This window comes from Hyaena hyaena, unplaced genomic scaffold (assembly GCF_003009895.1).
Source record: "Hyaena hyaena isolate Hyena2069 unplaced genomic scaffold, ASM300989v1 scaffold_959, whole genome shotgun sequence".
NCBI classification, from domain to species: domain Eukaryota; kingdom Metazoa; phylum Chordata; class Mammalia; order Carnivora; family Hyaenidae; genus Hyaena; species Hyaena hyaena.
In genome coordinates, this window is record NW_024081593.1 from 578,145 (window position 1) to 590,015 (window position 11,871).

The 11,871-nt window shown below is 40.1% G+C and overlaps 1 non-coding gene across 1 annotated transcript; it reads right to left on the minus strand.

Moving 5' to 3' along the window:
• Nucleotides 1–1,687: 1,687 nt before the first annotated feature.
• On the minus strand, nucleotides 1,688–1,793 carry LOC120223153. Its single transcript, XR_005526213.1, has one exon. It is a non-coding gene; the product is annotated as a U6 spliceosomal RNA (small nuclear RNA).
• Between the last annotated feature and the right edge of the window lie 10,078 nt (nucleotides 1,794–11,871).

Genomic DNA, 11,871 nt, shown 5'->3' on the forward strand with positions numbered 1-11,871 from the left:
TCCTCTAGTGAGTTACTTGAATGAGAATCCTTATCTCAGGCTCTACTTTTAAGAAATTCAACCTCAGTTGCTTTGTATCAGAAATAGATCTGACTGAGAAGCAGAGGCTAAGGATAGACGTTTGTAGTTGGATCTAACATGCCAGCTGGATCACGCATGGTAGGTGATGGAATGACAGTCTTTGGGAGACTACCTACTAAGACTTCCCTGTGAGGAGAATGGGATGGGATGCACGTGCACGGAATGAACTTACTGGTACAATTTCTCAGGCATTGGAGAGATATGGGGAAATAGCAACTGCAAAGACTGTGAAATTGAGTGGCTGTTGCTAAGTAGCATTGATTTAGTGAAGAAAGAAAATGACAGGTTCAGACCTCTTAATAATTCAAAGTAAAGCGTGAGTGTCAGAGGCCTCCATGGTAGCATTCGAAAAGATTCTCATCACCTGAAGCCAGAAGGTAGAAACAGCTGAAGATCAGACAGAGAACTGAAGTGTAATATTGGCAGAGCTTTAGAGAATTCTAGGCCTAGGCAAATTTCCTATGACAGTACAGCACCCAGAGAGGGAAAGAGTGGAACTCTGAGATTTTACATGTAGTAGATGAACTTGTGAACTTTGTATCCTTAATTTCTCCGAGCCCACCAGGCCAGCAGAAGTGGCCTACTTCTTTTGGAAGAGAGATCACCAACCTTGTTTAAGACTCTGCAGAGGCCTCAAATGAGGTAGGTGCCAAATAAGAGAACATATAACCTCCTTAGTATCTGCTCTCTCCTCACCACCTGGATTTTAAATATGATTAGGGCCTTAAATATGATCAAACCTCAGCATAGCCTCCCTGGAGAAGTGCTGGATGTATTAGGGACTAGGAGGGATTATACATCAAAGTTGCTACAGGACATGGGTAACATGTACTGGCAGGAACCAGGAAAATATGTCTGGAAGTGAATCCTGAAGGTGCCAGATCAAGATTGTGGCATATAAAGCTAGATAAAGGAGGATTTACCATATGAGGGAACTCTCTAGTGAAACAGGATTTATTTAACTCCCTGGCAAGAAGCCTAAGTGATGGTTCTAAAGGCTTGGAAAAAATGACAGCTGGCATTAAATTAGAGACGTCATGGAAAAATGTGAGAAAGAACTCAAAAGGTTTATAGGGCTAAGCATGCTAGAATGGATCTATTATATACAACTGGAAAACCTACCAGCTGGTCATTTCCCTTAAGAGAGCCTAGAGAGCACTCCATTTATTAAAGCAATAAGGAATGAACTAGGAAGGAACACACCAGCACCACTGCAATGCTCAGTAATGCCTGTTTTCTGTGGGCTGAATTAGTAGCTGTTACAAAACTGAGTTCCCGAGAAGCAAAGGGGATAATGGGATCTTGGAATAGCATGGTTAGCAAAGTCTGAATGGCAGCCAAGAGGGGGTCTGACTTAAAACGGTCTATAGAGATGCCTTAAAATATATGGTCTTACTGGAGGCAAAATCAATAAGCAGGCAACTGCCTGAGGTACTGTCAAATCTATACCTATATCTATATCTATCAGAAAAATTAGGAATAGATGAGAAGGCAGAGATAACACTCCCTAGTGGAAAGTCATGAACTTTTGCCCAGTTTCCAGACTGGAGTCAACTCTCATTGACTAAAGAAGCATCCAGGTCCAGATGATGAAGGTCTCTATGACACCACAGTAATCGTATACACAAATTTGCATGTCATCTTTGCACAGAGGTCATGCTAATCTTCTCTGTATCTTTCCAATTTTGTATATGTGCTGCTGAAGCAAACACCAGCAATTACATACAACAGTGATTCTTCCATCCTTCCCAAGTAGGACCTGTAGCCTTTTACTTGGGTAATGGCACACTTGAAAAGGGGGAATTCCCAGATTTTTCAAGGCTTGTTAGATACAGCATCCAAGTTCAATCTTATATCAGGAGATCCAAGTGCTATCTTGCTTTCCTTCACCTTATAGTAGGGGTGTAAGGAGTTCAGTTAATAAAGGTAATAAATGGAGCTTTGACCCAGGTCTATCTCACAGGAGGGGTCACTGTTTCTGTGGACCCACTTGGGTGTCACTTCCCTGGTCCCCACATGGATAAATCAAGTGCATATATTTTGCAGTTGACAGAAACTTCATATGGGTTCCTTGACTTATAGATTAGGAATACTTGTAATAAAGTGAAGTCGTAGCCCTTGAAACTATCCCCACACACCCCATAAATTAGAGTAAACAAAAACATCACAGCACAGCACAATAACAAGATCAGTGCTATACTCACAGACTTGAAACACGTAGAGGTGACGGCTCCCACCATATTCCCATTTCATCCACCAAAACAGCCCCTGCAAAAATTGGTTGGATCCGTTGTACCAAATGTGGTATCTTTAATAGAGAAGAGTAACACAGCCTCAGGTACATAGTATGTGACTATTGTACTAGCAAACCATAACCCACAAAAAAAGAAAATGAGAGCAGTTTACATCCACGTGGGATACACATTCACATCCCAAGGTTATGCTAGTTTTCATGATCTCTGGGATACAATAGGTTGAAGGGACCTGGATTGTGTAGGAAAGGAAAACTGTTTTCCTTCTACCTATCTGAGGTTCACTGGCCGGGGCTCTGTAAATTAGCCTGGTAAAAGACAGATTAACAAGAGAAAAACAAACATAACTTTATTAACTTGTGCACTGCACATGTACTTATGAGCACTCAGATGAGTAACTCAAAGGGGTGGTTAGAACGTGGGTTTATATAACATCTTAACAAAAGAGCAATATATTTTTAGAGATGTACAAGACAAAGGTAAAAGACTTCGAGTTCCAGGGGCAGCATTCTGTGGGAAGGCAAAAAATGGGGAAACTAAAGGTAGATAAGGGCTAGTTGCAAGGTTTGTTATATAGATTCCTTTGGTTTCACCTCTGGGCTAATAAGGACTTGGTTATCCCTGGAGGTTAACTTCTGTCCTTCTTGGTAGAGAAGGAAAGGGGATCACCTTTGTAAACGTATCTTGCCTCTGTGCAAATAAGAGATCCTCTTATATTTACTTATTTTCAACTGCCTTCAGCTCAAAATTAGCCTATGCCAAAGTGGTATATTTTGAAGTGGCATATTTTGAGGTGGCATATTTTGCTAACCTTCAACTGTCTGGATATTTTGGAGGGAATTTATATCAGATTAATTGAAGCTGATGATCAAGAAGTGACAAATACCATGGATGCCTTAGAAATGCACATCCAGTCCAGAGAAGGGGGAATATGTCATGTTTCCTACCACAAAGAATGGAACCCAACCTTTGATAGGTTTCTTTGGGTTATGCAGGCAGTGTATTCTGCCTTAGAAATATAGAAACTATCAATTCACCATGTTGATTTAAAGGCTATTGTTAGCTTCCATTAAGATCCAGAAAAAGAAAGTTCTCTGTAGTACTTCAGGATTTGGTTCTGAAATGCTGACATTTTATTTCTATGGCTCAGCAGACTCCATAATACTAGAAAGATCATGGTAGAGAAAAACATTGTGTAGGACTTGGCAAGGCCCAACAGGATGGGCACAGCAGAAACTCCTATAATTTGGAAGAAAGTCAATGTCATGTCACATGTAGCAAAAAAACTATACTCCATTCAAAAAACAGGTCTTGGGACCATACTAGGTCCTTTTGGAAACTGCACATCTGCCCTTGGGAATTAAGTGACTGTATGGTCAGAATTACTCATCATAAATTGGATACTTTCAGATCCACCAAATAATAACATTGGGCAGTTCTAGCAGCAATCACTAAGCAGATGTGGTAAACCCCAAATCAGGCTCAAGATGTTCCAGAAGGCATAAGTAAGGTAATGAAGAGCTCTCAGAATCCACGTTTCTCTTGTGCCTTTGTCTCGGCTCACACTCTGGTCGCACAGGCATTTTCTATATCTAACTGATGGGAGAGGAAATATACAAGCCTGATTCACAGATGGGTCAGTTTAGTCAGTGAGTGCAAACAAAAAATAAAGTCACCTTTCGGGGAAAGCCCTGAAAAAATGTCATGGGGAAAGCCTCCCATTTGGCAGAGCTTCAGACACTACAAGGGGTGACGCACTTGAAATGTAGAGAGAGTAGACAAAAAAGAAAGCATATATATAGATTCACAAGAAGGCAAAAATTGCTTGGTTGGTCAATGGCTTGGAAAGAACTAGATCAAAGGACTGGGAACAAGGAGATCTGGGGACGTGTCAGGTAGATGGATCTTTGAGGGTGAGCACAAAGTATGAGGATCTTTGTATAACACATTAATGCCAAGCAGAGTGTGTCCACCTCAGAAGAGACATTAAACTCTTTAGGGACAAGATGACTCAGTGAGTAGATATCTTCTAACCTTTGTCCTTGACCACCACGGTGCTTGCATGATGAACTCATAAAAAGAGTGGCCATAGTGGCAGAGATAGACTATTTGTGAGCCAGATAGCATGACTTTCCTCACTAATACTAATCTAATTCCTAGCCTTTTCAATATTCCACTTACTAGCAAAAGAGAATAAAACTGAGACCTCAGAAGAGTGCCACCCCTCATAAAAACCAAGCAGCCACTTGTAGCAAGTTAAACTTCTTCCCCACCCTGACCCCCAAGTAATGGTAGCTACTCATCACTGACCAGAATCAACACATATTCCACATGCTCTTAGCTAGTACCACTATCCAAGAGCTGATGAGTGTCTGATCTACCAACACATCTCAGACAAACACATTTTACCTAAGAACATGTAGCAGCAAACACTATGGTTATGTTCCCCCAAAATATGACCAAATCTTGAAGAAGCTGTGCTTAGAAGGCATGAACTTAATATAGGTAGCACATGATGAGAAGTACAATGAATTGATAGTAAAGAATGCTGTGGTCCCCCATGCAGATGTCTTCTATTACACAGTAAACATGTGAATGTTGGTTTATAACACCTCATAGCTGCTCCCATCTCCAGAGAATTGTCTTTGTACCAACAGGAGTGTCCAAACATTAGTGGGACTACTGATGTGGATAGGACATCCCTAAATTGTACCAACAGCACAAACATTTGGCAGACATACATAATTCCTAAAAATATTTGCAAAGTTATGTGTAAAGGTGATTACTGGCAAAGATTAATTTATCAGAATGATAAGGATATATCACCAAGTACTCACAACTTCAGGGAAATGACAGATCTCAGAGATTGTACCTATTTTCCCTCTTTTACAAATGCTGGCACACAACTAAGTGGCTACACATCTTCCATTTGTCCTTTAGTGAGTGGCAGCATTTTAATCTTCTTTTGTTTGTTGAGTGATACCTTTTTGCCACCTATTATTCCATTTCCAATAATGACAACTTATTTTGAAAAAGAAAAAACAAACAAAAACCCCAAAAGCAAGTATCAATGGTTGAGTGGAAACTACGTTTTCCAGGGGAAAACATGCTTCTGAGAGTTATAGTATCTCATGTCAGAGGGCTCATCAGAGTACAAGAGCTGGGTAGAGTGTTGAATGCCAACCATTAATAGCTTGTATGTCAAGTAGAATCTTCCAGTGGAAGACTTTGAGATGACAGAATATTCTGATTACGGATGACTAGCAGACATGAAAAAGAAACCAATAATACTTATAAAAGATGGTTAGTTTCAGCAGCACACACATTAAGGAGAAGCTCACACAGTAAGAGAAATAGGAATTTAATATAATTAATACACCTATTTCCTTCTTAGGAGAATTCTTTTAGAAGACGTTTAGGAAACTGTAGTGTTCTTCCTGAATCATTACTGCAGCAGTTTATAAATATTCTATTGGTCCAATTTGGGCACATCCTAATGTCCATCTGTTCCCTGGATAAATGATGTAGGCCTCAGTTTGTACTAACTGCAAAATCACTGCACAGGAAAATGGTCTGAATGATTAGAGAGAGACTGGAGTCAGCACCTGTGGCTTTGGTTTACCTGGAGTAGGCCGGTGACAGGCACAAAAAGAAAAAAAAAAAAAAGGAAAAAGAAAATAAGCTTTATCTGCAGTCAAGGGGAACAATTAGGGTAGGCCTAGCGAGAAACCACAGTAAACATGTTTCTTCCTGCAGGCGCCTGAGCCCCAGAATTCTCATCTCTCTCTCTCTGTCTTTCTCCCCACCACCCTCTTCTTTTTCTCCAAGACACACACACACACACACACACACACTTATCTGATGTTTTTCATTTAAAAGACATGCATCAATGTCTAAGTAGAATTACTTAATGCTTTAGTCTGGCTTTGACTTGCACCTGTGAATCAGTCCTATGCTAATCAACCTAATCCATGGTAATGACCTCAAGTTTCTAACAGCTGAACTCCCTTTGCTAAATCTTCTGCATTTTTTTAAATAACCTAAGACCCATATTTGGTTGTTTGGCAAAATAAAATAGCCCTTCTAAGGGGAGGGGGAGACAGTTCTAAGGAATTTTGTAGTGCAGTCAGATTGCTGCGTCATTTTGGTTAGAAAAGTGGCAAAGCAGAGAGGGAAGACTTCAGAGAAACTGGTAGTGAAGGACTTAGCCAATTTTGGAGGTCTGGTATGGCGTACAGAGAGAAAACAGGAGGCTGATATTTAATAAACACATTCTGTAATGTTTACCTTGTGTAGGGTTTAGTTTTTATACTGTCTATAAGAGATAACAAGAGGTTAAGTAGCTTGTCCCAAACTCGTAGCTAGTATGTGTTACAGCCCTGGTTCAGTTCCAGAATGGTCCTTCTACACTACAATGCTGCATAAGGAGAAGTCTCACAGGGAGGGAATGTGGTGTATCACACGCCGATGGTTCCACCAGATAATTAAGACAAGACGAAAATGTGCAAATGGACCTGTTCCCTATCATCTTCCATCACAGTGAGCTGGGTTGTGGGCCTGGAGGGAAAGTCTAGAGGATGGGACAAGCTAGCTCTGTGCTATGGCTGCCAAAGGAAAGACCCCTGTGAAGAAAAGACTATTAACAATCTCAGCTCCATTAAATTTAAAGCAGCTGCTAACAGTAGGGGCCTTTACATTGTCAATTATATGAATTTTCCTATTACTATGTCATACCAAAGAGCAATTATAGTACATTCATCAAATACTGCTTCTGCTTCTCTGGTTCTGTCCATTAATGCCACAGTGGCAGGCCTTAGAAATCCTTGAAGACAAATCTAACATGCAGACTTTAATTGTTTCAAGGATTTGTGGTCAGAAACAACACTAGGTGAGTAGTAGGGGGTCAATTACACAATTAGATAGTGATAGGCAGAGGCCAGCTCAACTCACACAACGCACCAAATATTTATATGCCAGTTCATTTTGCAAAGTGCTTTGACACCCACCATTGCACCTCGAGTTTGCTTCTATCCCATTAACCAGTCTGGGAACTATTTAATTGCCCTGCCTCTTTCACATTTGAGGAAATGGAGACTGGAGAGTCTCTGCTGAATCGGAGCAGAGGATTCCTGTGCAGTTCTGTCCTACTGAAGAAGCAGAGGAAGAGCAAATGACCAGTCTTATCTCATCATGCCCCAAAATTAAAACACAGGCATATAATGAAGAAAATGGTCCTACAAAAAGACAGGAAAGAATTAAGAGGAGAGAGTGGAAGGAGACGTAAAAGTAGTAAACATTGTTCTTACTAATGATGGCTCCTATTGAGATACCTTTATTTATGTTTTAATTTTAGAGAGAGAGCATGCACAGGCATTGTAGAGGGACAGAGGGAGAGAGAATCTTATGCAGGCCCCATGCTTAGCATAGAGCCCTATGTGGGGCTCGATCCCACGAATCAATGAAGGGCTCGATTCCATGATCCCTGGAATAATGACCTGAGCTGAAATCAGGAGTCAGACACTTAATTGACTGACCACCCACAAACCCTCAGTTGAGTTACCTTTAAATCATTCTCCTTCAAGTACGGTGTATGCTATTACAGCTCCATAAAGACAGAAAGACAAACTTCCAGAAAATGAGAGGGATGAGGAGGAGGAAAAAATAAGTAGTTCTTTTTAGTAAGAACTGATTTCAGAGAAAGCCTACTTACTCTCAAAAGGAAGGTCTCCCATGGTCTCAAAAGCAACAGTTTTTGTTTGTTTTTATATGAATGTGATATGTGACACTGTGTGAGTTTAAGGTGTACAGTGTGTAGCTTTGATATATTTATATATTGGATTATGGTTACCAATGCAGGGATATTTATCATATAACTACAGCACAGTAATTGTCTATATCATTATAGTATGCATTACATTTCTAGGGCTTATATACTACTCATTATAAGTTGTACCCTTAAACACCACCACTTATCCCTTCATCCCCTGATAAACACATTTTACTCTTCATTTTTTGTTTTGTTTTGTTTAATTTTAGGGAGAGAGAGCGAGCGAGCACAAGTGGGGACAGGCAGAGAGAGAAAGAGAGAATCTCTGTGCTGAGAGCACAGAGTGTGATGTGGGGCTCAATCCCACAAACCTGGGATCATGACCTGAAATTAAGAGTTGGATGCTCAACTGACTGAGCCACCCAGGTGCCCCATTTTACTGTTTTTTACAGGTTTAACTGTTTTTTTTTTTTTTTTAGATTCTACATATAGGTGATATCATACGGTACTTGTCTTTCTCTGTCTGACTTGTCTTGCTTAGCATAATGTGCTCAGTAGTTTAGAAATCACCAGAGAAATGACCTCTGCACAAGATGGTTCCTTTCAGTTCTGTGCAATGAAGTGCTCATGGAGCACCTAGTTCCAAATTCCTTTCTATGCACTTGGTAGACACTGAAATAAACAAGAAATGTTTCCTGCCCTTGGGAAATATGCCATTCCTGGAAGTGACCAAAACATTGGCAAATGATTCAATATGGCATTTTAAATGACAGAGGTGAGCTCAGGTTGCCATGGGAGCACAAAGGAGGAAGAACATCTAGATTAGCCTGAAGGAATTCTCCCAGAGCTGTCTCACATGATAAGTAAGAACAGATAGGGTTTTTTTTTTCTTTTTTAAAAAAAGAATAGGAAGGACTTGCCAAAGAAGGAATAGTGTAAGATACAGATTCTGCTCTACCACTTGGCCTTTCCTATGGAAGGAAACAGGTATAAGCCAGTTTTTGTGAATGGATGCTTCTCATCAGACCCCATATACGTCAAAGCAATAGGATGCTTTGGCATAGTGGTCAGAGCACCCAGTGTGTCCTTTACTCTGGCTCCCCATATTCTCATCTCTCTGTAGCTGCCCTAGGTTCCCCACTGTTACCTCAGGTTCCTGGAGACACTGACCCCCTAACTACTTGAAATAACTTGTGAAAAAAATCTCTTAAAGATTCTCTTAATTCAAATGGGATAACCATTTCCAAGGAATTAAGAATAAAAACAAACCCTAAATTTAAAAAAAAGATGGAATTCAGGATTATAAAACCAATTTATCAGGTTATCTATTATTGCATCACAAACTACTCCAAAACTTAAATTACCCCAATTGACTTAAAATAACCACTTCATCTACTTACAATTTTATGAGTCAGTAATTTAAATGAGTTTGGCTGAGTTACTGGTCTCTGATCCACATGGCATTTGCTGCTGGCTGGGACAAAAGGGTCCACTTTCAAGATGGCCTCTTAGTAAAGAGGAAGCTTTGGAAGCTTCAGCATTCCCTGACATTCCCTCCATCTCTCCCTCTCCCTATCTTTTCCCCTCTCCCTCCCTCATTCTCTCTTGATGCTGTCTTATTCTCTGGGACTCATTCATGTGACCTGAGATTCTTTCAAAGTGATTGTTTCAGGATAATCTCCCTGCCTGGCGGTTGGCTTCCAAGAGAAACATCTTAGAAACTGCTAGTACTCTTTCAAACATCTGACACTTGAATAATATCATTTTGCCATATGCTATTGGTCAAAGCAGTAGCAAACCATCTCATTTTCAAGGGGAGGATAAATAGATCTTTCCTCTCAATGGATGCAGTATCAAAGAATTTATGTCCATCCTTAATCTGCCACAGTAACTCAATAGAAGCTTGGCCAAAGTTTAGTTTCATTAAACTGTGAAGCATTTGGAGCAACTCCCCTGAATTTTTATTTCTCATCATGATGAAGAAAACAAAAAGCAAAGCTTATATCCTAAGTCCCTCCTCTTAAGTAGATGCCATGCTTGCAGCACTCTGTAAGGCGGCACGTAGAAAAAACAAGGAGATGGGCTATCAGTTGCAAAGGAATTCACCCAGACTATCAACACCTGTTTGTCCCATTTGGACCTCCTGTAGCAGATGGAATATTGTGAGTAGACCACTGTAAGACCCACACAATTCTCCCCTCCAGTGTCTATAAATAATTGCTAGAACTTTGCCATGGTGCTAACCTTCTCAGTGAGCCAGAATATGTAATATTACATACAAATCCTACTCTCTGGCAGGTTAAGAGTTACTGGCAGAAAAATCCAAGACCTAAGGAACTCACCATTAGAACCATTCTGAACATTATCTATAATGTGATTAGATAGAAGCGGTATTTAAACCTTTAAAAAAGAATGCCTAAGTATGTTGCCATCATAAGTAATTAATGGAGGTGAGACTAGAGTCCTGGCCATCTGACTGACCATCTGACTCCAAAGCTCATCTTTCTACTATCTGTACTTAGCTTTCTAATGCAATTTAAAAAAAGAAGAACAAAAAGAAAAAAAGAAGGCTCAATAGGAGGACATGGATGGCAAAAGCCATCCTTCTGAGAAAGGATAGAAGGTGTCTCCAAATCTTTTTAGTTACCCAAAGTAGCCATGACAGGCAAGCAGACAGGGTGCTTCTTGGGAGGTGCTAATGAACACAGGACCAGGAGACAATAGCTAGGGAAGATTAAAGAGGAAGCAAGCTATAATATCAATGGTTGTCTCCTGTGTCTGGCTACAGTTCAGGGGCATTTAGGAAGGCCTTAGGCAAATTTTCAGAGTAGGAATCTTGTCTTCTAGAATTCAAGTTTTCTTTGCCTTTACTCATTCTGGAGCTCTGGAGCTTATCTGCTCCCCCACCCTTACCATTGTCCCACAGCTTCTTGAAGGTCTAAATGCCAGCAACCTCCTGCTTCTCCCTCTTCCACTGAGAGGGCACTACCACTTCCCCTGCCTCCTTACAAAGCAGCTCCTAGAAATGACTCCAGTATCTGCCATTTGCACTCAGGTTTAGGGTTTCCTCTTCATAAAGTACTTTCATTTCCATACTTCTTCTCTCTCTTCACTGGCACCCCCTAAACCAAGTAATATAGGCAGCATCCATTTGCCCAGAAATCAATCTCAAGAGATACTTTATTTAATCAAAATAGGTTTTAATCAGAAGATCTAAAGGGAGGAGAAAAAGAGAGTCAATAAATAATTTCATTATTATACTTAGTAAACAATTTCTGAGGACAAGCAAAATTTTACAATGTCTTTACAAGGCAATGGCAATTAATTGTGAGAATCCTTCCACGCACTATGAATCACTTTCCTAGACTGGGATGATATTTTTAAAAATTCAATAATATTTTATGCGATTCCAGTTATAAAATTTATATAAAAGGTGAATATGAATGAAGAAAGGACTAGAACCAGGTCATCTGATCCAAATCCCACGATCTTTCTATTTTCCTTGCAAATTTCCCAATTGCTTTAGCTCTGGGTTGTCTCTATGGTAACAAAAGGAATGTTTCCAGTTCTCTCTATACCAAGAACTTTCACATATATGCTTTTATATGCTTAAAGGTAACGGGGATCCATTAAAGGAGTCTATATTGCTTCAACCAGGTTAAACTGCAATAAAGAGAACCCCAAAATCTTAGAGGGTTCAACCCAATGAAAGTTTATTTTTCATACACGTCCAAGTCCAAAGTGGGTCAATTGACAAACCTCTTTTTCATA